The 27,195-nt window shown below is 38.3% G+C and overlaps 1 long non-coding RNA gene across 7 annotated transcripts in view; it reads right to left on the minus strand.

Moving 5' to 3' along the window:
• Nucleotides 1–27,195, minus strand: part of LOC110134553 (uncharacterized) — a 102,454-nt gene that overhangs the window by 5,279 nt on the left and 69,980 nt on the right. For 6 of the 7 annotated variants that reach the window (XR_011483069.1, XR_011483064.1, XR_011483066.1 and 3 more), the window contains one exon: nt 7,630–7,834. The exons of the other annotated variant lie outside the window; for it this stretch is intronic. This is a non-coding gene — a long non-coding RNA (uncharacterized lncRNA). The remainder of the gene's footprint in view (nt 1–7,629; nt 7,835–27,195) is intronic. 7 annotated transcript variants of the gene reach the window in all.

A 27,195-nucleotide genomic window follows, 5' to 3' on the forward strand; every position in this document is an offset into this window, starting at 1 on the left:
GTATTCAATTTGAATTGCTGCTGGCCTCGCTCTAAATCCAAAGATAAACACAGAAAAATAGTGAACTCCTAATAATATCAAAAGATGATCTAGAAACTCTATTAGCCTAGGTGTTGGTTTAACTTTGATCCCAATGTTGATATTTCTGACTATAATATTATAGTAGGCCATGGTGGTTATGCTCTATGTCTGTATGGATATATTGCCTTGCCAAGGGGAGGACATCCCATGGGCATCAGTGGGGTTCCAGTTAAGTATAAAAGTATTGCTGAATCCCAACAATAAGGGGAGATTGCCTCTATGTCACAGAAGGACAGACAGGGGCCCACCACTCAGCCTACAGATTTAAAGCTGATGCCGTCATTTCTCTTCCTTCAGCAGTAATGGAAGGATGAACGGTGTGCAGCGGATCATTTCAGAACAATTTATTCCTGTTTGCTTATATTATTTTGAGTTTATTTCCAATAAAGGTGATAGTGGGACTCAGAGGGAGCTTGTGCAAAACAGAAAGGGTTTCGTGAAAGAACTCTGTACTGGGATCACACACATATTCCAGAGACCCCAGAGGGAGAGAGGGATCTTGAAATTATATTTCCGTCTAAGGCTTTACTGCCTTTCCATGTAGTTCTGCTTGAAATTTTTTCGAGAGGGTTATTTATCTCAGATGCAGATCAGATTTTCAGAACACCCACTCTAGGAAGAAATAGAGTTGCTGTGGATAGTGGTGACAGAGCTTTGAGATCCCACCACTCGGCTTAGATTTGAATTAGTTTTCTGTCTGATATGCCGAGGACACAGGCGGCCCCGTCAGGTCACTGGCCTTGGCATCAGAGAGCAGGCGGAGCTGAGGCAACACAAACCCAGTTTATCCGGAATAAATAGCCAAGCCCCTTCACCAGGAGACAAATGGAAGTATATCAGGCATCCCTGTAAGAGTGAAATCTAATCCTTGTGTGTCAATATCTTCATTGAGCTAAGGCCACAATAACAAGCCTGCTTTGGTAATCAAGAATGTGTATTTTTGTAATATGGAGATGGGAAGCAGACAGAAGAAGAAAAAGGATCCAAGTTGTATAATATGTGAAGGAATTTAGTTTTCTAGTTATCCTGGTTTAGAAATATTACATTTGCAGAAGTAGGTTTTACCAGATTACTCACAAAAATACTTCTCAACTTCTGTGTTCTGCATCCATTCTTTCATCCTGGTTACTCATTAATCAGATGACAGACAGATTAAACAGGGCTGAATGTGAGCTTGTGAGGACAGCATAGAATCACCATCTTCTGTAGTATTATTTAAGGTAATAAGCATTACTTTATGTGGCAATAATATAAGCCACCAGCCAGAACGCTCGGTCCTTATTAAACCTCCAAGATAATGCTATATGTAGCTTTACTGAAAGCAACTCTATGAGGATGCAGGCAAGAATGGTGTCTTGCTGAAGACACAGTGGGAGAGAGTGCTTTACCGTTTGGGCCTCGTTTCATTCTTTCTTTGAGAAAAGAATAGGAGAAGGAAAAGCAAAGAAGAAGCAAGAAGGCAGTGGAGGAGAAGAAAAAACAGGAGAAAATGTCAAAAACTCGCCGAGTTCAGTAAATGAATTATTTCTTTCCTTTCCATATAAAAATAATTCTCTTCATACATTACCCCTGCAAACTTACAAGCAAACTCAGTTTTAAGCATTTTAAACCTCACTTTCAGCCCCTGTAAATCGAAGATGGTTATAGCTGTCTTACGGGGCTCCTACGAAGATTAAGGAGGCTACACGAGTTACTGATGGTAACTGGTAACTGATGGTCACAGCTACCTGGTAGATGGCAGTCAGTAAGGACTGTTAAGGCAGTCAAGGCACTGTTAACTAGACTACCCGCTCCTCCCCTGCCTCGCCACCCGGAGGCTCCTGACAAGTTCCCATACCGTTCCCCCATCTCTAAGAGCCCCACCAAAGCAAAATCACTCGCTCCAGATGGAACCCGGCACCACCCCACTCCTTTCCTCCGGCAGGTTCAGATCAGTTTACACTTTCAGTGGAAGTGCTGAACACTGATTTTGTTTAACCTCCAGGTCCTGAGGGTGGGGAATATGGCCTATTTAGACATAGGGAACAGAAGGCACCAAATGTGTAATAATCAGAGCTAGTTGACTAAGCTACTCTGTTTTGAAAGAGTCCATAGGTATAACCAAGTTTCCAATTCACTGAGATGAACATCTCCAGGGAGAAACTGGAATCCAGTCAGTTTTGGAGTTGTTGCCTTCTGACCCCAAATTCAAATTATTGTGCATTCCACACACATAGCTGCACACACTGAATTTCAAAATGACAAAATAGCAACTTCAAGAAAACACCATATCCTTAAAGACACTTTGTAAGTTTCCTTTTGACTTTCATCAACATCATTATTTCCATTTTCTAAAATGGTAAAGTTAAGCTATCTATGAAGATGAACTTTTTCTTTCAAGAAAGAAACATGCATCAGTATGAATTTTAACAAATGTCTGCTCTTTATCCTCTTCCCTCTAAATCTATTTTCTGAATAGGATTATTTGAAATAATCTCATTTTTACAAAGCCAAATATCTTGTGATGATCAGACTTGACAATTATTGTACAAACAAATACACACTCTTGGAAGGAGAACTTCAAAGAGTGTCCTCCTCCTGGTGGCTGTTCGCCCGTGACAAGACAGGCAGCAGAAAGAGTTCAAGCGCCACTGACCACAGGCGCTTTCAGCCAAGATTCTAATCACTGCTGAAGGAGGCAGTACAAAGGCGATGGGTGGGAGCAACCAAATGCGTCGAATTTGCTGTTTCCTACAAATGAGAAAACATTGACATCTCCCCCACATCACGTCAGCACAGAGATGCTCTAAATATGAAAAGCAAGACAAGCTTCTTAACTCCTTGTCAAGGCTTCCTGACATCCAACACTTCAGTGAGGTCATGAAATGTGTCCCCAGCTTCTGTTTTCTGTTCTCCTTCAGGGAACACAGTGAAGAATGGGGTTGCCCAGCTGCCTTTTAGCAAGTCACACTTGGATGACTCCCATCCTAACTCAGAGAGTGTGTTCATAACATTTGGACTCACAGAAGAAAAATCAAAATCAATTCAACACAAAAGAAATTCACGTATTTTGCTTCTTTTATATTCTATAGAGTGCCTGTGGTATAGTTAAGTTGGAAAGTTTTATATAATGAAGATTACTGAAGTAAAAACTAAGAGATAAGATGAAGATGAAATCTACGAGCTAATTGAATTCAGTAAAGGTTACTGAAGCAACATTATGCCCACTAAGCTCCCCTACGTTCAGACTTTGTTTTTGAAGGGGCGATAAATGGAGAGTTGGCATGGTTGTAGATTCCACACTGTGATCTTTTTGCAAAACCTAAGGAGGGGAAAAAAAGATGAAATGCATGGATTTCTACGCTGAATGGAAGCCAGAGCCGAGATGCAAAGAATAGATAAGTTAGAGATTCGGGGGAACTAAATTTGAAGCCAGCCAGTAAAACGGATTGAAACTTATTACCTCTAGTCACTGAGAAATTCCCGAGACAGTTGGATGCAATTTGAAAAGGTCAGAAAAATATTTCCTGCACAGCATTACTGCTTCATGGTTTAAGGGTGTACATTTGTGAGATGTCAGCTCTAATCATTTTTATTGACTTTGCTTTCCAGAGACAGACAGACAGTCTGGGAGGCAAGACTAGTAGATAAGAGAAAGGCAATCTTATAAATGAAAATCTCTCTTACTTTGTTCTCTTACTTGTGACTGTGAACAATCCGAAATCTTGCCCATTCAAGGGGAAATTACACCAACTACACTGAAGAATGGCAGAATGGAAAGGAAATCAGGACAGTATTGCTATGGCTCTAGAAATGCTCCATTATTGGTAATGCTACTTATTTAGCCTCTATTACATGCCAAGCATTGTGAAAGGTAGATGATACTGCGCTTTAATCCAAGTGTGAATATTTAAAATGAAATACCTTAAAATACACCAGAGTTAATTTACTGTAAGCATTTACTTTGAGGGCTGGCTTCATGAAACAGAGAAAGCACAGGATGAAAATGAAATAAAAAATTAAATCCCAAGGATCACAATTGAAACATACACTCAAGATATTATTTTAATGAAGTCTTTGTTGTGACTAAAGTCATTCTACAGACAACAAAAAAATATTTTTCTTTTTACTTTAAATGTGACTTGCATTTAATAAAAACTTTGTAAGCAGATGCATTTGTGGATTTTGGTTTTTTTGGGAGGGGAAACTGCAGAAGTCAATGATGACTTTTCAAACCAGAATGGCATGATCTATTTTAACCCTGCAATAGTTTAATTAACATCTGACTTCTCTGTATGGGAATAGCCACCTGTTTGGAGGCAAGCACAAACCAACTTTCTCTTCTCCCATTTTGCGAGCAAGTGAGATGGCTAATGACCTTGAGATCATGCTTTCGTAAGATGATCTGGCTCCATGAATATGACCTGGCAGCTCACTACTGAGGGAGCTTATCGACCAGCAAGATGGCTTTTTCTCTAAAAGACTTTATTCTAAGCAATTCCACACTTCATGAGATTCAGAAATTTCAAACTGTACCCTGTAATCAACAAGACCACTCATACCAGCAACACTAGAAGTTTTCATAATCTTAGGTATGGAAAAGACAAGTGAAAAAGACAGCTCATTAGCTAGATAGCTGAATTCTTGGCAGTGAGTGTAAAAATATTGAGCAAGTGACTTTTTCTATATATTACTGAATATTTGGCATTGGTTAATACAAGCAATAACATTTAATAGACTTAAAACATTTTTTCAACTTGTGCAAAATCTTAGATTTGACCATGAAAAAACTTTTACCAAAAGCTATCGATGGTATAAAGACTTCCAGTGAATCACTGGCATTCCAGAGGATTTCAGTGAATCATTTAAAGCTTAAGCCTGTCCACATCTTCATTTCACAGGAAATGTATTACAAGTGAAAAAAGTACCCAGTGTGTGCATCTTTGAATTTCAGCTAAGTTCTCCATAAGGAAAAAATTTGAATCTTTCACATTGCTATTAATACCACTAATGACTATAATGATCATAAAAATCCTAAAAGTATCATTTACAAGTAAGAATAGTGATAATAAAATAGAAGTAACAATCATTGAGGATGTCTGAGCTGTGGGCACCATGAAAATATGTCATCTCGTTTAATCCTCACATCCCACTTAAAACAATCAGTATGGTTTTTTTCCTCCCATATTATCCATGTGGGTTTCCCAGGTGGCACAGTGGTGAAGTATTCATCTGTCAATGCAGGAGACAAAAGAGACGTGGGTTCAGTCCCTGGGTTGGTAGAGTTTCTGGAGAAGGGAATGGCTACGCACCCAAGTATTCTTGCCTGGAAAATTTTATGGACAGAGGAGCCTGGGGAGCTCTAGTTTATGGGGTGGCAAAGAGCTGGACATGACTGAACGACTAACACACACACACACACACACACACACACACAGTGTGGCGGGATGTATCTTACTTTTATTATGATCCATGGGGAGAATGAGGCCAAGGAACTCATCCATCCAGGTCAGATGACTAGAAGGTATTGATATGGGATGCAAATCCAGTTTCTCTGATTCTAGTCCCTATCATTTCAAAGTCGTGTTAACCCAGCTGTGCTACTCTTCTCAGGTCATACAGCATTTCTGGAGCATGTTGAGCTGATCTCACTGCTCAGATAGACGGAGTCAAGACCACCAAATATTTGCATCAAGTCACCAACCACAGCCCCCTTCTAGAGCTGTGTGCGTGCAAGCTCAGTCACTTCAGTCGTGTCTGACTCTGTGCGACCCCATGGACTGCAGCCCACCAGGCTCCTCTGTCCATGGGATTCTCCAGGCAAGAGTACTGGAGTGGGTTGCCATGCCCTCCTCCAGGGGATCTTCCCGACCCAGCATCTCTCATGCTCCTGCATTGGCAGGCTGATTCTTTACCACTGGTGACACCTGAGAAGCCCTCTAGAGCCACTACAGGCTAACAGTTGCTGATAGATCTCCTTTCTGTCCTCATGGAATTTAGTTCTCGAAGGGAATAATACACTCATAGCAGCCTCCTTAATCAAATTGCATGGTTCACCTATACCTCATAAATTTGGAGCCTAATTGTACACAAATTGCTTTTCTATTTGAACTACCTTTGAATTATGTTCAGAGAAGAGCAAGAAGAGAAAGTTTTTTCTCAGCTGGGGCTGCATTAAGATCGAACATGTTAGCTCAAGGGATCCTTCTCTAAACACAACTTTAAAAGGGAAAATGTGTAGCTATTTTGTTATTGTCACTGACAGATAAATGGAATGAAAGGAAAATAATGATGGGTCACCAGGGTTTAGCACATAAACTGCTGCAGGTCTTTTATTTCAACAGAATGTACCAAACACAGCCAGGTTTCAAGAAAATGTTATTTTACCTTTAACAGACAATCGTTTATTCTAACCAATTTACCAAACATATCCCTAGCAATGATTCTTCCTGTTTGGAGAGAGGTGATGACAGTTATGTGTTGAAATGCTGGTTGGCAGTCCCAGAACAGATCGTTCAGGGATCTGCCTTCATCTGCCTTTTGGAGGCTGGCTCTGAGCCCTTCCTCTCTGGGGGAGAGTCTAGCTTACTTGTCAGGCCCCCTTCCAGAAGGAGACCTTTCTTCCAAGCCCGAAAGTGAACTTTCCTGCTGACAAAGCTATCTTGGAGTCAAGAGGCATTAGAATGAACCAAGAGGAGACAGAGCAGCAGCTGGGCTGCACTTCTGGCAGGATGGGACACTGCTGAGCTCTAAAACTGAAAGCATTTGAAAAAGAGAATTGAAATGGGGTGCAGCTATCAAAGGTGGAGAGAGGAAGAGGTGCAAAAGAGACAGCCCACAAAATGAACTGAAATCTGGACTGTGACTCCCCCAGCGCTTCTGAATCCCTTCTTTTCTTATACACAGAGCAAGGCGGAGAACAATGCAGGGAGTGGGAAATGGGGACCTTTTCTTTGCATCCCTGAAGTGCTTGGGAACAAAACAAGTCCATTTCCGAACCAAACAAAAAATGTAAAGTTGTAATATAAAAATCTTTTAAAGTAAAGTTTTAATATCTCATATTGAGGAATCAGTTTTTAAGATCTGGCTATCTTCAAAAGAAGATGCCTGCAAAAAGGTTTTTAAAGACAGGTTAATTGAATGACTTCTAGGTTTTTTTCCTCCAAAATTGTAACCTACTTTCTAAATTGAAACTTCATTAAAAAAAAATCTCTGTAACAAACAAACAAAAAAAAACTGGAAGAAAACATCAAGGTAGCTCATTATACGAAAACCTCTCTCACCTTATTCTCCCTGTAAGCACAGACTCAGTTTCAGGCATTAATATCATTACAATTAAATTTCTAGGAATGACACTAAGGAATGCTGACATACAATTAAAAGATGATATACTCATAGTAACAGAAACAGTTAGCACACCTCAGACGTGGTGGAGAATGAAAACAGCCTTTCCTTTCTCCTCTCTGGATCAAACGGTTACTTTAGTGATTTCTGAAAGCCTGTTACTAGATTTTTATTTTAATTATTCTTCCCACATTTCAGTGTCACAGTGTTAAATGTTTTGTGTACCTGGCTGTTCTCAAGAGGATTTCGGCAGCCTGATAACTTAAATGTTATCCCAGTCCATTGCCTTTGAATTATAGAAGTCTCTAGAGCATATTCTTTCCTACCCTGGGAGATAGCATGGCTTAAATTTTTCTGAATAATTTTCAAAATCAAATTTGAAAGTTTTCATGAGAGATGATCCTCCCTGGTGGGTGATATGAAGCACAACCTAAGGGGAAAACATGAAAATAATTAGCATAAAACATATTAGCATATAGATGCCTTTGAAATAATAAACAGCAGAAAACCAAAATGCTTATCCCCAAAAGAAAGTTACAAAAAAGGATGAAATTATCGTACTCTTCTCGCATGACAACCCCAGCCTGAAAGCTGAACAGGATATTCTCATTCTGTGAAGGATGAAATGACCAGGGCAATAGAGAAATAAGCCCCAAATCAACACTCTTTGGCTCATTATCACAGCATCAGTATTCTCTATTTGCTCTTCACCCCAGGCCCCTTGTTCTCTTTTAAACAGAAAATATTAACAGAAAAACATGTATCTTCCATTTATTTCCTCTAAGAGCCATCACCAAATAGACAGAGCTAATATTCTCTTTTTCCAATTTTTCCCTCCTTTAGCTAATGTTATCTCTTCCCCAAGATGGCATAAGAAATGCCAGGCTTGGTCATTTCAATTACCAGGAGGACTCAGGGGCCAGCAGAACAGGGCTTTATGTTTGTTAACAGTGGACCATGAACACCACTGATTCTTTTTATAGTTTGAATTGGTACAGTCTCTCAAGCTAGTAAGAAAGCATGCTGTGTTGTGAGAGAAAGAATATGGTCTTTAGAGTCAATCCTCATTTAATAATCTGATCTGGGTAACCTTGGAAAAGCACATTAAACACAGTTTTTCAGTTTTCTCATCTATAAAATAGTGATAGTGGAGTCTACTTTTCTGGGTTGTTGTGTATCAATCAGAGGTTATACAGGTGTCCTCTGATTTTTGAAAGTTTAGGCCAATTCACTTTTATGAAAGACCTATATTAGTATCTGTTTTAGAAATCCAAAGGGGATTTTTGCTCTTATGGAGAAAGGGGAAAAGCAAAAAGAGTAGTCGGTTTGTCGTGCAGTGAGCCGTTCTAGAGGCAGCGTATTCCTGCACTGAGATCAGTCCCGCCCAGGTCCTTCCCTCCGCTCTGCATCCAGGCTCTGTACCTCTGAACCTCGTCTGTGAGCATCTGGGTTTTATCTCAACTTATTCTGTGCATCAGTTACCAAGATGTGTCCCAGGTAACTGCTTCTTTGTTTATGCCATAAGATGCTCCACTTTTCAGATAGCAGTGGTTGGTTTTTCCAGTGGTCACCTATTGATGTGAGAGTTGGACTATAAAGAAAGCTGAGTGCTGAAGAATTGATGCTTTTGGACTGTGGTGTTGGAGAAGACTCTTGAGAGTCCATTGGACTGCAAGGAGATCCAACCAGTCCATCCTAAAGGAGATCAGTCCTGGGTGTTCATTGGTAGGACTGATGTTGAAGCTGAAACTCAATACTTTGGCCACCTGATGTGAAGAATTGACTCATTTGAAAAGTCCCGGATGCTGGAAATGATTGAAGGTGGGAGGAGAAGGGGGTAACAGAGGATGAGATGGTTGGATGGCATCACCGACTCAATGGACATGAGTTTGAGTAAGTTCTGGGAGTTGGTGATGGACAGGGAAGCCTGGCACACTGCAGTCTGTGGGGTCACAAAGAGTCAGTTGGACATGACTGAGTGACTGAACAGAACTGTATATATAAGCTGGAATATAATAGGTGCCCAATAAAGGTAATTCAACTTACTTTCCTCAGCAACTTAGGTGAAAACTCAATATCTAGGGCTTCTGGGATTTGGTAAGCCTACTTTTCAACCACACTTCCCCAATCCTACCTGGCTGATATGTGGGTGAACATATGGCCGAAAGACACTGAACAGGGAGAGATACTACAAAAGTATGTTTTGTCTTGGAGCCCTGGTGGCAGGGGATTATGAAGGTGACAGTATAAATTGCACTGGAAATAATAAAGGCAAGAAAATAAAGATCCTACAGATAATTTCATCTCACAAAGCCAAGTGTGTGTGTTTAAATTTAACTTTGCAGCAACTGACAAATACTTTCTATAATTCAAAGGAAGTCAAGATTTGTCAACTACATCTTAAATTATCTGACACAGGTGATTCCCTGAACAAGTTCCATGCCGGGGTGTCAAAACATAGCCGATGTCCCCATATTTGGACACTATCTACATTATTTCAATTCTTATAATATTTTGTTACTTTTAATGGCTCTCAATTAAGCATTTAGAACTTTAGGAAAGGCTCTTTTGCCATAATACCATTTGATTTTCTCAATTTGTTTTCAACTTTGAACTTATAATGGATGCTAATTACTTAACCTGGTCTCTCAGAATATAAAACAGGAAAGAAAACATTCATTACAAAATACTGAATTATGCAGAGATCTGAAATTCCAACTTGGCTCATGGCATTTTCACTCTCTTTTTGCAGAGCACTGGTCTTGAAACTATCCTTTGTTATCAATGCCTGCTTCTAAGTCAACAGTTACATTTTCAGTTTAAAAAAAAATTACCCATCAATTTCTTCAACGTTTATATTGCTTTATTAAGACACAGAACACTGCTGACCATAGTAATGAGGTTGGGAGGGAGGGAACTGAGAAAGAAAACCCCTCATACGTATGTTTTGTTAACAAATTTGCTACCTACTTGAGTCTGTAATAAACATGTTGCTGAGTAAGTTTTGGCTGATTGGTATGAACACAGAGCAATGGTCCTGTTTAAACTTACCTTATGGGCCATCAGTCTTGAGACAAGACCCCATCTGCATGACATTCTTGCAGACATTCCACTTAATCCTCTTCTTTTCTATTTGCTCAGGCTTAGTGGAGGCCTAGTTTATTGCCCTTTAGGGCCAGTTTAAAAAAGAAAATGTTTAGAAAGGCACAGCCCAGTGAATAAACCGAAAGTTAGTGTTTCTGTGGCTCTCGGGATTTGAAAATATTTTCATTGCCTGTGTGCCTTCTGAGAATGGCTCCTGTGGCTATAAAGGGAAAGGGCCTGTTCACAAATCAAATAAAAACACGTGTATACAACAGGTATTCTCAACACTCTACCAGTCATATGATAAGGGAAAACATGTTCTCTTCTGAAATCCAAAAAGAATTTGAGGGTCTACTGATTTCTTCCCATAAGGATATTTTGACTTGTTACAGGGCCTGGTTTTAAAGCTAATGTTGTGCCTATGTGTTTGTTCTAGCATCATTTTCAGAGGTGAGTAGCAGAGAATGAGCAGCCCTCTATTTCTGCAGATTGTGATATCTTTTTCCCCTTCAGTCGACGTTCCCAAATCATTCTATCATTATTCCTCCAAAGTTTCTGCTTTCAGAACTTAGAGTCAGTTAGAGTTTGATCAAATAAATGTAAACCTTTTGAGTCAACCTCCACTGGTTATTTTTAATATTCAGTTAGTGGATTTTCTTCATTTGCTCTTTATAGGATCAAAATATTTTTTCTTCACTCTCACAACAACAAAATAGTCAGTCACAAAAATTTACTCTGGCACTAACATTTCCTTGATTAAAACCATAAGTGTGAAAAGATTAAATCTTTACAATCAGATACACACACACACACACACACACACACAAATATTCTCAGTGATAAGGAAAAATAAGTTAACAAAAATATTGATGTTCTTCTATGATACAAGCACTTGGAGGATGAAGATGGCATCCAAATTTGGGATGTATGATAGAAAAAGAACAACAGTTGATAATAATAATCATTGAAGTATATCTGCTTCATTTCTCCTAAACCAACCTCTTCCATTTCTCACTTCCTCTTATGCTTGTAATGACTAAGCTCTCAACATTACACCCACAGATATGGCCTTGCTATTATCTTGAATGTTTTGTCACCTGGCATACTGTTGTTTAAATAAAAATCTGGGCAATTCTCAGTTCTTAGTCCACCCAACAACACGTATAATTTATAAAAGCCACACCACATTCATCTCTTCAGCGCTAAAGCTGTTAGACATATTTGTGTGGAGTCATAGTAATATTACTGCAATATTAGAAATATTAATGAATAGAACTTCTATATCCCTAGGATTTTTTCCTCATCAAATTCCATGACCTGAGCAACTATATGTCCTTAAGTAGGCAAATGGATAAATAAGCTGTGGTATATTCAGACAGTGGAATATTATTCACACTAAAAAAGAAATGAGCTATCAAGCCAGAAATGACCAAGAGGAACCTCAAATACACATTATTAAATGAAACATATTATTAAATGAAACAAGCCAATACTATGTGAAGTTCTGGGAAAGGCAAAACTATGGACACAGAGAAAAGATCAGTGGTTGCCAGAGGTGGGGCTGGGGAGGTGAGAAATGAATAGGCAGAGCAGGGATTTTAGGGCAATAAAAATATTCTGTGCCATATTATAATGATGGGTGTTTATCATTATATGTGCATGCTAAGTTGCTTCAGTCATGTCTAGCTCTTTGCGAAGCCATGGACTGTAGCCTGCCAGGTTCCTCTGTCCATGGGATTCTCCAGGCAAGAATACTGGATTGAGTTGCCATGCCCTCCTCCAGAGGATCTTCCCGACCTCTGGAGACACAGGGATCAAACCTGTGTCTCTTATGTCTCCTGCATTGGCAGGTGGGTTCTTCACCACTAGTGCTACCTGGGACGCCTGACTGTTAGATGAGGACCAGGTAATTTCATAATGTATAAAGGAAAGATTTGAGGAAGCAGACTAGAGTGAGTATGATATCAAAGTCCAAGACTGTAACCTAAATCATAAACATATGATTTTGGTTATCTGACACTGAATGGGAAAAATCATGGGTTCATCTGAAAGTTCTTGTGTAAAAAGGATTTCTTTAGTTTTCTTCCAGTGTATTTGAGGATGTTTACAAGGCATAGATGCCTAACAACAGATGTCATTTACTGGGCTTTTAAGCACTTTTGCATAAGTTGTCTCAGTTAGTAGGGGCAGGAATTGATATCCTACCATATTCAGTTCAGTTTAGTTCAGTTGCTCAGTCGTGTCTGACTCTTTGTAACCCCATGGACTGCAGCACTCCAGGCCTCCCTGTCCATCACCAACTCCTGGAGTTTACTCATGTTCATTGAGTCGGTGATGCCATCCAACCATCTCATCCTCTGTCATCCCCTTCTCCTGCCCTCACTCTTTCCCAGCATCAGGGTCTTTTCAAATGAGTCAGCTCTTCGCATCAACTGGCCAAAGTATTGACGTTTCAGCTTCAGCATCAGTCCTTCCAATGAACACCCAGGACTGATCTCCTTTAGGATGGACAGGTTGGATCTCCTTGCAGGCCAAGGGACTCTCAAGAGTCTTCTCCAACACCACAGTTCAAAAGCATCAATTCTTTGACACTCAGCTTTCTTTATAGTCCAACTCTCACATCCATACATAACCACTGGAAAAACCATAGCCTTGACTAGACAGACCTTTGTTGTCAAAGTAATGTCTCTGCTTTTTAATATGCTGTCTAGGTTGGCCATAACTTTTCTTCCAAGGAGTAAGCATCTTTTAATTTCATGGCTGCAATCACCATCTGCAGTGATTTTGGAGCCTCAAAAAAAAAAAAGTCTGACACGGTTTCCATTGTCTCCCCACCTATTTCCCATGAGGTGATGGGACCAAATGCCATGATCTTAGTTTTCTGAATGTTGAGCTTTAAGCCAACTTTTTCACTCTCCTCTTTAACTTTCATCAAGAGGCTGTTTAGTTTTTCTTCACTTTCTGCCATAAGGGTGGTGTCTTCTGCATATCTGAGGTTATTGATATTTCTCCCAGAAATCTTGATTCCAGCTTGTGCTTCATCCAGCCCAGCATTTCTCATGATATACTCTGCATATAAGTTAAATAAGCAGGGTGACAATATACAGCCTTGATGTACTCTTTTTCCTATTTGGAACCAGTCTGTTGTTTCATGTCCAGTTCTGCCTGTTGGTTCCTGACCTGCATACAGATTTCTCAAGAGGCAGGTCAGGTGGTCTGGTATTCCCATCTCTTTCAGGATTTTCCACAGTTTGTTGTGATTCACACAGTCAAAGGCTTTGGCATAGTCAATAAAGCAGAAATAGATGTTTTTCTGGAACTCTCTTGCTTTTTTGATGATCCAGTGGATATTGGCAATTCAATTTCTGGTTCCTCTGCCTTTTCTAAATTCAGCTTGAACATGTAGGAAGTTCATGGTTCACATATTGCTGAATACTGACTTGGAGAATTTTGAGCATTACTTTGCTAGTGTGTGAGATGAGTGCAATTGTGCAGTAGTTTGAGCATTCTTTGGCGTTGCCTTTCTTTGGGATTGGAATGAAAACTGACCTTTTCCAGTCCCATGGCCACTGCTGAATTTTCCAAATTTGGGGGCATATTGAGTGCAGCACTTTCACAGCATCATCTTTTAGGATTTGAAATAGCTCAACTGGAATTCCATCACCTCCACTAGCTTTGTTCGTAGTTATGATGCTTCCTAAGGCCCACTTGACTTCACATTCCAGGATGTCTGGCTCTAGGTGAGTGATCACACCATCATGATTATCTGGATCGTGAAGATCTTTTTTTGTACAGTTTTTCTGTGTATTCTTGCCACCACTTCTTAATATCTCTGCTTCCGTTAGGTCCCTACCATTTCTGTCCTTTATTGAGCCCATCTTTGCATGAAATGTTCCCTTGTTATCTCTAATTTTCTTGAAGAGATCTCTAGTCTTTCCCATTCTATTATTTTTCTCTATTTCTTTGCATTGATCACTGAGGAAGGCTTTCTTTTCTCTCCTTGCTATTCTTTGGAACTCTGCATTCAAATGGGTATATCTTTCTTTTTCTCCTTTGCTTTTCACTTCTCTTCTTTTCACAGCTATTTGTAAGGCCTCTTCAGATAGCTATTTTCCTTTTTTGCATTTCTTTTTCTTGGGGATGGTCTTGATCCCTGTCTCCTGTACAATGTCACGAACCTCCATCCATAGTTCATCAGGCACTCTGTCTATCATATCTAGTCCCTTAAATCTATTTCTCATTCCCATTGTGGCTCAAACCATGAACGCCTTATTGCCAAATTGAGACTTAAATTGAAGAAAGTAGGGAAAACTACTAAGCATTCACGTATGACCTACCACATTAAATAATACTAAAATTGCTTACCACATAAATGCAGATTACACAAAAGAAATAAATGGACTATGTAAACCCCAAATAAAGGTATTTCATTTTTGAATGGGACTTCATGGAATTTATAGACTCAGGAAAAGAAGGAATGGAGGAAGTTTGACTTGAACACCTGGACTAATATCAGAAGGTGTCAGGGAAATGAGCTGGTAAAGTAATCCTTCCCTGTGGACAGACAGTAAGAAAGGTTGCAGGGAACCACACAGGTACTGAACACAACCCCCAGTTCTAGGGGAAATACGGTCCTTGGGGCCATGGGACACTGTGCTTTCAATACACAAAAGCATCTCTCTGAAAACTGCCATTCTGAAGATCCACCAGCCATTTCATTCTATATACTGTCCACACCCTGAATACCTGTGTGTCTGGAGGTGATTTCTGCCAAATAGTAGGGAATGAACAATTCTATTCTGGCATTCACCTGAGGCAAAGCCTATACCACCACGAGAGTTCTGCGCTGAGGTATAGACACTTATCTTTCATCAACCTAAATAAACCCAATTGGGCAGACACATTTGTTCATCAAAGTTCTATGTTTTTACCTCAAATCTAAATTTGATTATTCCATCACTATTTGTGTCAGTAAGAATGAAACTTGACTAACCATGAGTGAGCCGAGATAGAATCCCTAATACCAACAGTTCCATTTAGCTTGACGATATGCATTGGGCTTATTAACATAATATCTTAATAAGCACAGAAACTTGAAATATTTATTTACAGCATTTATCATCTAGTATCTTTTCCATGTAGGAGCACATAAGGAAGCAAACCAATGAAGAGGGTAAGGCAAATAAGAAAAGTGATTGCCTCTACAGATTCCCACTTCTTAGAGCAAAGTATGAGTAATTCTCCTTGTACCACCGGGTTGAACTGAAGAGCATATTTAAGAATAGCACAGAACTAATAAATCATGGTTATGTGATGATTTTGCTAATGGGAAAAGGTGGATAAATTCCTGAGATGACTTATTTTCAAACCCTGGAAGTCACATTTTAATAGCACATGAAACACAAGCATAGGCTGATAAGTTTGAATTTGGGCTGTCACATCATAGTATTTGTACTTAAAATACCCCAATCCATAAAATAGAGAGAATAACAGGCCCCACACTAACGGTTCTCAAGGCAAGAATACTGAAGTGGTTTGCTATTCCCTTCTTCAAAAATTTCATGGGGTTCTCAAGGCAAGAACTATCAAGAAAGCTGAGCACTGAAGAATTGATGCTTTTGAACTGTGGTCTTGGAGGAGACTGTTGAGAGTCCCTTGGACTGCAAGGAGATCCAACCAGTCCATCCTAAAGGAGATCAGTCCTGAATAGTCATTGGAAGGACTGATGCTGAAGTTGAAACGTCAATACTTTGACCAGTTGATGCCAAGAACTGACTCACTGGAAAAGACCCTGATGCTGGGAAAGATTGAAGGCGAGAGGAGAAGGGGATGACAGAGGATGAGATGGTTGGATGGCATCACTGACTCAATGGACATGAGTTTGAGTAAACTCTGGGAGTTGGTGATGGACAGGGAGGCCTGGTGTGCTGCAGTCCATGGGGATGCAAAGAGTCAGACATGACTGAGTGACTGAACTGAACTGACACTAAAGGTTTTTATGAGTGCTTAGAACAGTGCCTGATACATAGTGAACATTATGCATTTAGGTCTTCATCATTATTCACAATCATATGTTCCTCATTGAGACAAAAGAAAACCTGCATGTTATACTGGTTTTAGCACAAGGGGGAATTAAACACCATTTCATTATCTCAGTCACAGCCAACTTATTCACTATCACATACAGGATGCTTAAGATATGTTGAGCACTATAGTATTAAACACTACATACAGTATTAAAATTTCCTGTCCTTATAGAGTTCACATTCTAGGGGGATGATAGACAAACAAATTTATTGTATAATGTCTATAGTGAAGATTACTAAGCAGAAAACTAAAGGAAGACAGAGAAATGCAGAGTGACCTTTATTCTGTTTCCATATTCAGCTGTGTTTGACAAAATGGCTCACTGCAGGCCATGCTTTTCCTCTGGAAGGAATTCTCCAGTTGACATTCTAGGTAACTGGTTCATTGAAATCCCAACCATTTGGATGCAACAAAAATAATCCAGCATATGAATGCATCCAGAAAGACATATGTATACTGGTTTTCAAAAATGTAATGTGTATGTAATTTCCCGAATGGCTGGTTGTCACATCCATCTGGTCTTATTTCCATAGCACTTGAATGCACTACGAGAATATAAACCCTAAAAGCTAGAAAACAGAATTTAAATACCCAAACACATACGAGGTGTGTTTTCAAAAGCAGCAGACAAGCGAGCACTGTGGTAACTTCATTAGCTTCTCAGCCACAGTTGAGAGTAGCTGAGGCTAAGCATAAAGGCCACAGAACATAAAAGGCATTCCACTGGCAGACCTCATTAAGTGGGCTTAAGACAAGCTTGACAAGCTAATGACGAAAATCTACTTTGAAATTTCTGGATATGGACCTAGAAGAAGCCCAAACACACCAGAACTCTGCCATGCGTGCTAGCTGAGAAGGCAACAACTTGGTGTCAATTAGGTCCATATAGTTTATGAATCAAAGCCTGGGTGTGGATGTTGTCCTATTCAATTGCACTGACTAAGAAATCATGCTCTGTGTGTTTTGGGGTTTGGGCTCTGGGCCTATTTAAACTGCACAGATGTTGTAGGTTCCTAAATTAACAGTGGTCTCCAGGGAGATGGTCATCAGGCTGCATGCATATATTGAAAAAGGCATGGCTAGAAACTCGAGCCACACCACTCAGAAAGCACTTTTGCTACTGTTTCCTCTTCTCTAATAAAAAGATCTTTCCTGTTTCTAAATTCTGTCAGCACCTTTGGGGGCTGGACCCTGTTAGATTATACTTAGTCACCTATTAGAATTCTCTAGTTGCTCTAGGTATGTGTATATCCATTCCAACTACTTTAATGTCCCTCGAGAGGCAGAGCATTCATGTTCAAGAAATCATAGCACTCAGGTATGCCCTGCAACATGGGAAGTGCTTTCTACATATTATAAATTCCCAAATCAATCTTTTCATGATAATCCAAATTTATAGATAAGCAAGCTGAAGATTCAAATAATTTGCCCCACCTATAATTAGAGGAGAATTAAATGACTTCCCTGGTACCTCAGACAGTAAAAAATCCGCCTGCAATGTGGGATACCTAGGTTTGATCCCTGGGTTGGGAAGATCCCCTGGAGAAGGGCATGGCAACCCACTCCAGAATTCTTGCCTGGAAAATTCCATGGACAGAGGAGCCTGGCAGGCTACAGTCCCTGGGGTCACAAAGAGTCAGACAGGACTGAGTGACTAAGACAGCACAATGACCCATGCATACCCAGGCCATCCAGGCTCAAAAACCACATTCATATTCCACTACTCAGTGCAGGGAAGAATACATGCTAAATGAATGAATACATGAATGGACAAATGCATTATTTAATATTTTAGAACTAAAGGAGGAAAAATTTACCACCCAAAGTACATCGCTGTTGCAATAATAGGTATACAATGACAGGATGGTTATTTAAAATTCTTGAAGGCACTGAATCTTTCTAAATTCCAGTTTTACATACCTACAGTGTTTTCTGCAATATCTCACACATTCAAGGTATTTGTAAGGTATTTGTTGAATCAGTGAAATAATCTAACTTAGCTAAACAAATTATAAATGGGAGAGATGGCATTTGAGGGTCTTTCCCCTCTCCTATGCTAGCTCCTTACATGAAGGAAGGTAAGGAGCTATGCTAGCTCCTTACATTTTTCCATAAATCTGGCTCCAGGTGCTACTTTCTTAAGAAATCCCTAGATGTGCACTCATGTGTGGACCTCCGGGCCTTTTTCCAGGCCTGGGACCTAAGTTCCTGATCCTAGCTTTTGCAAATAAGACCCACATAAGCCCTAGTAATAATTGTGGAAAGGATAATGTCTAACTAGTGTGAACAGTGCAACCAGTCAGAATATCTTAATACAAGTTTGTTGAGGAGAAACAAATTCTACTCCACCTGTCAACATCTGGATAATGTCCTGGATTTCATAATATACTCATCCGTGGTTCCTGCACGTATACGTAGTAATATTCTCTTAGGACTCTCCTCTACCAATGTTGCATGGAGAAACAGCATCGTTCACTTCCTTTTTCCAAATAGTTCAGATACAGACTCTGAGTGCATTTTCCTGGCCCCTCCCCTATCCGCCCCACCCCTCAATATAGTAAGAGGCATTGGTTAAGTCACTTAGCATCTTTGCATAAATTTTATAAAGAAGAATGAAATGCCATTTGCTTTGTTACTGTGAAGATTACATATGATAAGCTGTACAGAATAATTTTTGAGCTATGAAGCATTAGGTAGCTGTAAGAAGCTATTGGAAAAGAAAACTCATGTACCATATACCTTGGGAAGCCAGGTGTTTAATTTCATTCTTATACAAGTTATATGTGTATGTGTATACACATACATTTATGTACAAATATATGCCTGTGATAAAATGGGCTTGTATGTATATATTGGTGGGGAATTTTAATCACTTTAATGGATAAACTTTTTAAGAGTTAATGAATGCCACATTAAAAGCACTTCTCTAATTGCCTCTGTTGGTTTTTAATACAGAACTACTGCATTGTATACAGTAATTATGTCTATTATTTTTGTCAGCTTGATGACAGGTATCAGGTTAAGGGGCTTGCATACACTATACAATCTGCTCATCATAACACTCCTATAAGTGTGTATGATTCTCTGCGACACGGGTAAACTAAGGCCCAGAAGAACTGAGAAAAATGCCCCGAGATCACACTGCTGAAACGTGACAGGCAAAATCTGCATTTAGGTCTGTCTGTCTATCAAGTTTGGTTTACCAGTTTAAATTCCATTCATTTGAAATTTGCATTAATTCAAATGTAGCCTATGTTATACATTTCAGGGAGTAAGTTCAGATGAATTCTGTCCTTTGTGAATTGTTAGGGTTCCTTTGACCAGAACATAAACTGATCAAAAATATGCACTTTTTTCAAAATAAACAGGAGCTTAAAAAGTTTTAAATATCTTCAGAGGGTTTCCAGTCCCCAGGTTAGATAAAACATGGCTTCCTGTAACATAAGTTACTAAGATTTATAAATTCGGTTAATGGCCATGATTTTTACTCAATGGTGGCCAGTTTGCTCAGGGAGAACCCTTGTATGTAATACTTCTCCTGTGATAAAGCTGCATGAAGACAGAGGGAAGATTTAACAAAGAAGTAAAATATATCCGTCAGGGAGCCTACAGTCTACCTTTCTGAAAATAAACCAGCATATATGAAGCAAAGTGTCAAATTCATCTTAGAATATGTTAGCAATACTTAGAAGCAATAAAACGAAATAAAAATTTCTTCAAAGGATTAAGTCCCTCAGCCTTTAACTCAGTCTGACCTGCTTCCCCCACATGCCAATTAAAGTTCAAAGAAAAGATTCATACATTTCATTTACAGATCCATTGAATCTTGGGCACAAGTGATAAATCCTTAATAAGTTAGAAAGAGAGCTATATTTATTCTTAAAATTAACTAATTTGCACCCTGAAGTTAAGTGATTGGCCTAAAGACAATTCATTGAAATGGCTGATAAGATGCCTTAACTCCATTCTACATTTCACATCACTGACCTGTTTTCCCATTTTAAGGTTCTCACATACAAATGCTCACATGGGTCAACAAAGATTCTAGAAAAGATGATGACACAGAACAAGTTCATGTCTATACATGGAAACAAGCTAACAAACAAAAACTCATTTACTATAGTATTTACAGAATCTCATGGTGAGCAAAGAGTTCCCTAAACATTGCTTAGAATAAAATAGATGGCTGAACTTTCTAGAGAGGATATTTCTTCTTTTATCTATGCTTGAAAAGCAGACTTAAATTAATTCAGCAGTTGCTTTGGTGAATCCAGCAGCACAGAAAGTAAACACACAATCAAACTGGTTGACTGGCTCTAGTGATTGAATTCAACTCTTCACTTAGGTGATTTGATGAATGTGTAGACACACACACATACACAAACACACTTTGGTTTTATAACAACAAACTTTCTTGGACTGTCCACAGAACAATAAGCAAACTACAATTAGCCACTGGGAAAGAAAACCTTCCTCCTCGAGCTGTTAAGAATAAAGAAATTAGGACAACAGAGGGATCTTACCTTAAGTCTCTTTGAAAAGCCTAATGTCAAATGGTTATCAAAGGCAAGGCAATTCTGAAGGTGACTTTTCAAAGCGTACTATTAAATAATCATAACTGTCACATCCATGAATTATATTTTAAAAATACTGGGATTAGCTTTATTGATTAGACAACAAATAGCAATATTATGCTACAATTTGTAGTGATACAGAAAATGGAATGCAAAGGGTCCATGCAGTGCATTATGTTCCTTTTTTCTACTTTGATTTAAGATATTTCAAGCACTTCATGTTCTCCTGGGCCAGTTAACAGTGCTTTAACATTTTGCAGCTAAAATGTAACTACAGCAGTCATTTTCACAAATTCCTTATTTTTAGTAGTAGATTCCATTGTAATTTTGCTGGATCTAAACCTGTCTTAGAGAACCCACATTACACAAAACTTTGGGGATAGAAATTAGCACAATTGAAATAATTCAATTTTTGGTAATTATAATTCTCACTTAAACCTAAATTAAATATGCCAAACTATAATTATGTTCAAATTTGCATCAGGAAAATTATCCCCATTTTGCTCATGGCATCTTAAAACATCTAATAAGGGATCTTAAACTCTTAAGTTTGAGTCAAAAGGCCTATTTTCACAGCCTTTGGGAAGAAGAGACTTATTATGCATTAAGCATAGTTATTTTGCCTCTTGGGAAAAGGAATATGGGTTCATTATTTCTTCAATACATGATGTCCAGGATTTGTACTATAATCTTGGGGTACATCTAAGTTACACTGCAATTAATGAGTGTTGAGTACCTCAGCAGACAGTAAAAGATTAATGCTTTCTTTGGAGAGAATCCTTACGCAAAGCAGATCATGCTTTAGGACAAAGGGAATGGGAACCACAATCACAGAAAAAGCTCTAATACCTCAAAACAGGGTAGCTGAAAATAAGCACTGCTTTTCTATTCATTTTTAAATGATTAAAGATGCAAGAAAATCTGAAGATAATGAGAAATCACCTTTCAGCCCTGCAAACTGCTTGCTGATTCTTAAGATTCCTACGAGCAAAGTTTTTTCATTATTATTACTATTAATTTATTAATTTGGAATGCAAGAAAACACACATAAATGATTACTCAATGTAAGCTGTCTTTCTAACTAAACTTTCTGCTACTTGATTTCATTAAATTAGTCAATTGATGTGATTAAACTTGCAAGATGTTTTATTTATCTTCCTCTTTGGGACAGTAGGTGGATACCATCTAGGAATATATTGGTCAAGAAATAGATGTTTCTGAATGTGCAAAGCTGGCAAATAGTCAAAACACACAACCGGTTTCCTACAAAGGCACACAACTAGTTTCTTACAAAAAACATATGAATATATCTCTAGTTGAGTAAAATATTCACATTAATACTGGAATAAGGCAGAAGAACCCTGGCTGACATCCCATCTGTTCTTATGAATTAAATTTAGAAATCATATGTAATATAGACATTTCTGTCTGAATATCATAAAGCCCTGACACATCCAGGCTTTCATTAGAAAGCCCTATGATGTGACTTGAATAACAATCTGTCTTAGCTAATTAGTATTTTCAGTTTAGCATATTCACTTCCAGACATATTGCTGTTTGCACATGGTAATTTAGGTAAACAGATACCATCCACAGCTGCATCAATTAACACTGCTAATCAAAACTGAATTCAGGTAATTAGGCACATTTATGCAAAAAAATGTATAATTTTGGAGAAAAACTAGATTCTTCAGTATTATGTCAATAAGTAAAAATCTGCTTTTGCTTAAGAAGATGGAGAATGAGAGGATAGACATACTTATTAATATATACATCATGCAGACAGCATTAAAAAAAAACTCAAACTTTAATTGGCCTGTATTTTCAGAAATTGGATCATATTTCTCATAAATGTTTTCCTCAATGTTTCCACATAGTAAAGTTGATTCACATCCGCCTAAGGGTTTAATCATCATCAAACAGGACTCAAATGGTTAATGAATGCTCAAGTATTTATCTCATTTGTGGAGGTGTTGGTCAAACTTGCTCTCCCTTCTTATGTAGCATCTCTTAGGAGAGATGCTCTCAGTATATCTCATCTTATCACACACTAATTTTCTCTGCTGCCAAGTAATTTCATTTGTAGTTAGAATCACAGTAGAATTTCTTATTTTCCTGCAAACACTTTTAAACTTTCCTGGTTCTATGTAGTGCCCTTAAGTTGCTTTTCCATTCATTTTCAAAATGAATATTGTGAATTATTTTTCCTGTATTCCTATAGACATAATCCAACTGTATCATTTTGATTAAATATTCTAATCAGTTCAGAAAAGCTAAGTTCCCTGTTGGTAGGTTATAAGTGACTAGTGACTAACAAGTCAGGAGAGGGCGAGGTTGATAGGCTTAGAGGTAAAGCTATGAAAAGGAAGAAAGTGGACCATTTAACAAAAATCCTAACATGCATATGGGAAAATATAACTATCTCTACACCTGTATTCCTCTCTCTCAACTTCTCCTTTCTCTTTTCGAACTCTGAAGTTAGAAAGTCTAAAACATTATTTCTTAGTGCAGACACCAGGCCTTTAAATGAAGCATTGGGTTTAGTTAGCATCCCAAACTTTATTTAATGGTAAATAAATAAATTTATTAAATTTAAATTGGATTTATTAAATCCAATTTAACAAACATTTCCTCAGTACCTACCTGTATCAGGCACTTTTCTAGGCCTTGTGGATAGATGCAGGGATATATTTGGACCTTTGGAATTCTGCGAGCCACACTCTGAGAATTTATAGACCAAAAGAGCCAGCTTTCAAAACGTGGAACAAATTTCCAAGGGAAAATGTATCTGTCAATCCCAAATTTTGGGACCTCTGAGGCTAATTTTTTAGAGGTTTACTTTTTTTCTAACTCATCCATGCTAATTCCTTTATTCTCATAATAAATGAGGAGATGAAAGTCAAAATTGTTTCATTAAATAGCATGGTGTATTTTTCTCATATTGCGGTCACCCCATAGAACTCGTATCTTTAAAATACTTACCAAAAAAAATTTCCCCATATATTCCTTTAAACTCAATTGGCATAAACAACTGGACAATTCCCTATGGAACAGAAATCTAACAGACTCTGTGCTCAAATCCAGTTTCAAAGGCAGGAATTATAAAACTTGGGGGCATATTTATCGGTGATTGTCCAACTATTCAACCAGCCAAAGTGGATGAGGAGGGATGAAGTACCTCTTACTTGGACTCTATTAGACCCAATTATTTGTGGATTTTAAATGAGAGATAGGTAAGCAAACACATTTTAAACGTATTTTTTAAAAGGGCCTAAAAGTTGTTTTTTTTTTTTTTTCTGAACTAAATGGCCGATATTTGCAGAGGACAATTTCTGGTCTCCATGAAATGAGCCAATAAATGACGTTCATCACCTGGAATAATCTGAACTGTTCTAAAGCACCTCTTCTCTTCCTTCCTTGGGAGTGAATCAGGAGAGAATTCATCCTTTCATTGAAGATCCCGTGATTTAGGAAATTCCTTCATCTGGGGAAAGTGCTAAACATTCCTGTGCCCACAATAAGCAAGTTTTGGCAAAGTGGAAGACTACTATGCAAGGGCAGCTCCGGTCTTAAAGACCTTGAAATATGGCACTGGCTTCCAACCCAGGCTGTGCCATTGACTTGCTGTGTGACGTTAGGCAAATCACTCTCCACCCTTGAGTCTCGGTTTCTGGTTCATAAAATGTGGCTCATAGATCCACCTCCCTTGTTTGAAGGGGGTACCTGGAACATAGGAGGTGCTCAGTAAATGTTGAAATGGAATAAAGGTCAGACAGTGATGGCTCCAGAAATGCTAAAGGCATTTTAGTCAGTTATTATATTAAGCAGTTCTCCAGCTTTCAAGGGATTATGGTGTGATCATTTTAATACAGATAGCAGGTAATGCATCAATAGGCCGCAAGCCATTGCACTGTATTAGGGCACCTTCCAATTCGCTTGAAAACTAAAGCTAGGGAATTAACCTTCCCAATTAGCTGTAAAGTCAACATCAGAGCATTTATTGTCTGAGAGCATATTATTTTGTCAAACAAATTACAAAAAATAATTCACTGGACTGACATAACCCACTTTTTTTTTTTTTTCCAGAATGAGTGTCTGTTAAAGAGAATAACATCTTGAAAAATTCGTGTGACTTATTTTTTCACTATTATTGATTTTTAAAACCCTGAAAATCCTCAAGTTTGCTACTTGTTCTCCCTCTCCAGCCCAGAACAATAAAATTGCTCATGGTGACCCTACTCTAAATTTTTGCGAAATTAAATTGCTGACTGACAAATAACACAGGATGTATAAAATAATACCATTGGTCACTTTTTAAACTGCATGTTTTATTGAACAGGACTCCAACTAGAATATGTGTCCCATGAAAATGTCAAATGAATTAATTTCAGCCTGTTAATGGCAAAGAATATTATTTCACAACTAAAAGTGAAAATGTCAGGTCTGGGACTGGACGGATTAGAAGGGAACGGATTGTCACAAACAAAGGCAACAAAGAAATAAAAACATCTTCTAAACACACTGAAGCAAAACAAATGATTGGATTTGGGATTTAACAAAATATAATCTTATTTGTCTTTGCTCTTTCACCAATTCTTTTTTCTACCCTAAGATGATATGAATTTCTCTTCTCTGATCTATGATTTTGTGTTATGGAAAAGACTGCTGACAATTAACGGCAACACAGAGAAGATGTTATCAGTAGTCTGGCACATTAGCTCTTTATGTTTAGAAAATGGTGTGTTTACAATAAATCAGAATGCCCCAAATTATCTTCATTCAGTTCTGGTAAGAGGTGAAACAAGAATAATCAAATTAGAGAAGACTGTTGGTATGTCTGAAGAATTAGTAGTGTTTATTTTAGGGATTTGATTTAGCGGTGGGGTTTATTTTTTTTTAGTGAAAATATTATCAGGGAACAGCTGGATATTTTTTTAAGTTTGACAGTTCAATGCACCAAAACTAAAGCTGATAATCTACACTTTATCAGGCAAGGTACAGAAAGTATTTGTTTACCATTTATAGTTGAATACTAACCCCATGATTAAGAATTAGGAAATTATCCTTATAGCAAACAGATCTTAGTTAAGCATGTTATTAGTCTGTGCTGTGTGGTATTATCCCATTCTCTGGAACATGTGAGAGCCACTTTGTTAGCTGAATAATCTCAGTCAGTCTATCACAAGTTTTTCATCTTTGACTTTCTTCAAAGGCCTGGAGTAGAAGCCTATCAATATGAAGGACGTTAAAAGAGCACATGAAAAGCTTATATAAAATAAACTATAGTACCTCGGGCTTCTCAATTTTTACACTATAATACCTTGGACTTTTCTACCTTGAAACATTCAGACTAACTTCTTTGATGAATAGAGAGAAATAAATTACATATGGAAGGAAGAGAACATTTATTATCATTTTAATAGTCCACAGATACATAAAAGGAAGATGCGTTCATCATGTGGTAGAAACTAAAACTAAAAATATTCACTGACTTAGGGATAAAAATATTTAATATAGTATGAAAAATGGAATCAGTTTTTTGAAGCAACGTGAATACGCAACTTTTCACAAGGCTTCAAGAAAATTTAACAAAGAGAAATAAAACCAAGCCATTGAAAAGCTTTGTAAAGAACTAGTTTGCTTCTCATACAACGCTTTTGAAAAGACCTACGCTATCCATAGACTATGAGAGACCATGGGGAATAAAATTCCAGTTATCGGAAACAATCAACTTTTGTGAACAGCTTCATAAGCAACCATACCCCAAAGCCCCCATTTTTCAGGAGGTGTCATATGAATTTAATAAGGATCTAATACACAGTTTAGTGGTTAGCACTGGGTAAGAATAGAGATGTCACTGTTACTTATTCCAACCCTTTTCCAGCTATTTCTATATTCTTTTTCTATTGAGAACACACATTCTAAGAGTGTGAAGACTGTCTTCAGGCTCCCTGCTTTTGTTGGGGTGGTGGTTTTGATGCTTTGAATGGGGAGGGGGTAAAACCTAGGACTCTTCCCACGTGCCCCCAATTATCTGTATGTTATT

The sequence above is a fragment of the Odocoileus virginianus genome, chromosome 23 (genome assembly GCF_023699985.2).
Source record: "Odocoileus virginianus isolate 20LAN1187 ecotype Illinois chromosome 23, Ovbor_1.2, whole genome shotgun sequence".
Taxonomy (NCBI): Eukaryota; Metazoa; Chordata; class Mammalia; order Artiodactyla; family Cervidae; genus Odocoileus; species Odocoileus virginianus.